The sequence below is a fragment of the Mus caroli genome, chromosome 19 (genome assembly GCF_900094665.2).
Source record: "Mus caroli chromosome 19, CAROLI_EIJ_v1.1, whole genome shotgun sequence".
NCBI classification, from domain to species: domain Eukaryota; kingdom Metazoa; phylum Chordata; class Mammalia; order Rodentia; family Muridae; genus Mus; species Mus caroli.
Genome location: NC_034588.1, coordinates 3,380,904 through 3,385,789, shown reverse-complemented (window position 1 = coordinate 3,385,789; position 4,886 = coordinate 3,380,904).

Here is a 4,886-nt window from a genome sequence, read left to right as displayed (position 1 = left end):
CTTTCTTATGCAAACCCATCCCTGCTGCCCCTCCTCTCCCAGTGCTCGAGGCCTCAGGGCTCTTGCACTCGCTCTCGCCTTCCTGGAACAATCATGTTCCACCCCCTCTCCCTCTCAAACCTGAACCTCTCCGCTTTTACCCCAACCCCCAGTGCTGTTCTCCACCTTGGTCCACAGCATGTTGGGCTCAGCTAACCGAGCATACTGTGACATTTTACACCATTTTCTCCACAGGGCCTACCTCAGTGTTGTTCTCTTTGGGTCCTCAGGGCACAGCATGGCACCTGACATATGTGGACCATGGGGCTCAAGTAACAGTGAGTGAGTTCCTTCACAGCCGTCAGGACCTGAGTTCTTGAGAAACAGTGAGAGATTTACTAGAAAAGAATTTCAAGAAAATAACTGGACTAAGAATGGGTAATGGGGGCTGGTGAGATGGCTCAGTAGGTAGGAGGCAGAGGCAGGTGGATGCCTGAGTTTGAAGCCAGTCTGGTCTCCACTGTGAGTTCCAGGCCAGGCAGGGCTACATAGTGAAATTCTGTCTCACAAAAAAGAAAAAGGGGGAAAAAAGCTAAAGGGAGAATAAGTTCATGTGTGGAAATCCAGAAAATGTAAGATACAATGAGAAGGCTCTCTCCTGCCCCGCCCTCTTCCTCCCACAGCCCACAGGCAACTGTTTCTGCCTCTTATATCTCTCCAGATTTCTTTTGAAAATTCAAGCAAGGCTAAACACACAGCCTTGTTTTACTCTTTTTGGCCTTGCCATTCATCACCCACATACCTCTGATGCCTTTCCCTTTGACCTGAGACGACCCCATTCATGCCTTGCAGATGCACAGTTTTCTATTGAAAAGATAGGGCCAACGGGTCTCCACTTCCCAACTCCTGAATTGTGTTAGACGTTGATGTTGCAGAAGCCTGAGATGAACAGCTTTGCATACATCCTTTGGAGTGAGCGCTGCCACCTGTGTCAGGTGAAGTCCCAGGAGGGAGCTCTCTCCAAAGGTTGTCTCACACATGGGCCTCCCCCTCCCTTGTCATGTGAGCGCATGCCTTGCACTTAGCTCTTGCATTTCTTTGGGGGAGATTTAAGATGAGCTCATGGTCTTTCCTGTGCCTTGCTTGTTCCTGTTTTCACCTCGATCAGATCCTGCTTCCCCTACAAGCTCTTCATAGACCAGGAAAGTGGCCTCTGCTTATGAAATGAGTTGCAAAAATAGTCTTTTGATTGTTATACCAGGCTCCTATTGATTTTTATTTTTGTCATGTAGAATTATTTCATAATTTGAATTTCTCAGTTGTATTCTTTGTTGGTTTGGGGTTTTTTAAAATTATAATTAAAAAGAAGAGAAAGGAATTCTCATGGCTTTTCTCAAGCCAAAGGCTGTTGGTTGGATGTAGCTCATGCCTCCACAGCGCTGCAGAGAGACAGGGTGGCTTTTCCTCTGTTGTATGACACTATTTTGAGGCACACCTAAAAAAAAAAATCTACTCACTCCAGACAGGACACCAATGGGACACCAAAGCATAGATACTGCCAAATTCCAGTTGGTGATCCAATGGGTTTTATTTGGGGTCACTTGCAGGAATGTGGGTGAGGGGTTACATACAGGAGCAAAACTGACTCAAAGACAGACGCACCAAAGCCCACCCCAGCATGGGTGACAGCTCATGAAAGCTGAGAGCCTGCAGCTCACTGCACAATTCACAGAAAGCACCAGAGCTTGGAGAGAGTCTCATTCAGACAGCTCAGCTTGCCTGAGACTCTTCTAGGTAATTTGTCTGGTTTCCATCTCTTCCAGATAGCTTGGCTGTTCTTAGGGTCTCTCAGCAGTCCTTACTGTTTCTATAGTATTGGGAAGGGAGTTAATCTTGTCAGTTTCAGGGACTTCCTGAAGCCTTTGAGTTGCTTACTTCTGAACTTAATGCATTTCTCTCCAAGATGGAAATTGCTACACAGCTACCTGTGAAGATGCTGAGCTGTGCTAGTGGTTTGGGTTTTGTTGTTATTTTTTGTTGTTTTGGCTTCACTGTTAGGAGTACCACAAGAAGATAAAGGTATACAACCATAGCATATATGCAAAGAGCCTAGGTCAGATCCAGGCAGACGCCCTGATTGTCAGCTCAGTCTTTGAGAGCCCCAATGAACCTAGGCTCCTTGATTCTCTAGGGGGTTTGTTTTGTTGTTTTGGTTTTTGTTGTTGATGTTTTGGTGTCCTTGACCCCCTCTGACTTCTGTAATCCTTCCACATGATTCCCTAAGCTCCATCTAATGTTTGGCTGTGGGTCTCTGCATCTGTTTTCATCCGTTGCTGGATGAAGCCTCTCTGATGATGATTACGCTAAGCTCCTGAAGTGGAAACTTCTGGTTTCTTTGGGATGATGTTTTGCTGGGGCACACAAGTAAAAGGATGTTTTGCTATATGAAAGAATGTTTTTCTGAAACAGACACAAATGAAAGGATGTTTTGCTATAGCAAACATGTGAAAGAACACATGATTTTTGAAAGGAATATATATATATATATATATATATATATATATATATATATATATCACAGACAGTAGGAGCTTGAGCATTGGTTTGCTTTGCCCCACCTCCCTATTCTTCACTAACGACAGGCATGTATTGGTTCACCTTACATTGCTGAGCTCTGCTTGTGGTGTTGCCATAGAAAGAAACTTGATAAAGAACTTCTGTGAGGTTCCTGTGGCTTCTGACTGCTTCCAAGGCCTTGGGCTGGTTGGCAAGCCTTGTGGTTTCTGGACTGAACTGCCGTTGCTCGTTCATGTGTGGTGACTGCCAAGAGGACTGGGCTGCAGCTGCTGATTCGTATTTGGTGTTTGCTACTGAACTGCTGATCTCCTGACAACAAAGAAGGGATTGGAGTCACCCCTAAATAACTATTTCTAAACAGGTCTACTTCCTCGTGTCCTAATAACTGTTCTTTTCCACTGCCTCTAGTGGTGGGCTAGAGAGAGGTTGAATGATTATTAAAGTAAGTTGAGAAAAATTTATGCCTACAGCTCCTGTCCAAGGAACAGCAGAATATCATTAGGAATAATTTTTTCATTGCCAGTCCTGTTTGATTCTACCCTGAGTCTCTGGGCTTTTCAGACACTGGTTCCTGGCCCTCTAGGTGGTGTCAGGAGTGGACTCCATCTTGTGGTATGGGTCTCAAGCTGGACCAGTCATTGGTTGGCCATTCCCATAATTTCTGTGTCACCTTTACCCCAGCATTGATATACAAATTGTATATCAAGGGTTTTGTGGCTGGGTTGGTATCCCAATCCCTCCACTGGAAGTCTTGCCTGGCTATAGGAGATGGTTGGTTCAGACTCCATATACATCATTACTAGGAGTCTTAGAATCACCAGTAACTTTAATTTTTTCAATGACTTTTTTTTTTTTTTTGGTTTTTCGAGACAGGGTTTCTCTGTGTAGCCCTAGAAGTCCTGGAACTCACTTTGTAGACCAGGCTGGCCACGAACTCAGAAATCCGCCTGCCTCTGCCTCCCAAGTGCTGGGATTAAAGGCGTGCGCCACCACACCCGGCTCAATGACTATATTTAATGATGGTTCTTAAATGCTTTAACCTCCCTTGTAGCCCATCACCCACCAGAGGTAAAAGGAAAGAAAGGATACAGGGTTGGGGGGCATTGGGGGGGGGAGGAAGTAGACCTGTTTAGAAAGGTTCTTTGGAGCAACTCCTGTCTGTGTTGTCTGGAAATCAGCAGTTCAGTTCACAGGTCAGCAGTGGCAGCCCGATTCACTTTCGAACACTTCACAGACACACCAGCAGTCCAGTTTGGTAGAGTCAGGATAGCAAACACGAATCAACAGCAGTAGCACTACCTAGCAGAGACAGCCAGGCCTCAGCCTCGGCTCAAGTCAGCAAAGCAAATATCAGTAAAGACATGAGCTGCACAGCATCGCACAGCTAGCTCTGTAAGCAAGCCTAGCTCAGCCCCCATCCCCCATCACTGCCCACTGAGTTCCACCAACACTCCTTTCAAACATCACGTGCCCTCCACAAGTCTTGCCTCAGCACGTGTGTCTGTCTCAGCTGACATTACTCTGCCAATCAGCCCGAGTCTGCTGAAGCTGCAAGAAACTGCAGCACACCACCAGAAATTTTTTGGTGTGGTTTCTCTCTACAGAGGCCCAACAAATGCAGCTCAACTACGCGATGTAAGACGGACCAATGCATGCATGTTGTTGGCAAAGAATCCTTCATCATGCGCTTGCTTTAGCAGACTATCCTTTCACCTGTGTCTGCTTCAGCTAAACATTCCTTCACATGTTTGCCCAGCAAAACACCATCCAACTGACTTTCCAAAAAAGCCTTAAGTTTCCACTTCAGTTACCCTTGTCAATTCTTAGGAGTTCCCATTGCTCTTGGTTTCTAGCTCAACTCCAAGATGCCCCTGATTCCAGCTGTCTGTTCCAGGTCTCTAGTGCTGGACTTTCTTGGACCCGCCAGGTGCTAAATAATGGCACAGAGACATACTAGTTTTTTATAAAGGCTTAGGCATTATAGCAAGGCTACCTTCCAGCCAACTAACCTACTTAATTAACCCATCTACTCTAGTCCACATCTGCCATTGGCCTGTTACCTCTCACCCTGCACACATCTGTCCTCCTCCATGTCAGGCTGGCAAATCCTTTTGCTCCCAATTCTTCTCCCAGAGTCCCTATCTCAGCAGGAAGCTCAGCTTACTTTCCTGCTTCAGCTATTGGCTGTCAGATCTTTATTAAGACAATCAAAAGGTAGGGGATTAAGAATGTTCACAATCCCAGCACTCGGGAGGCAGAGGCAGGTGGATTTCTGAGTTTGAGGCCAGCCTGGTCTACAAAGTGAGTTCCAGGACAACCACGGCTATACA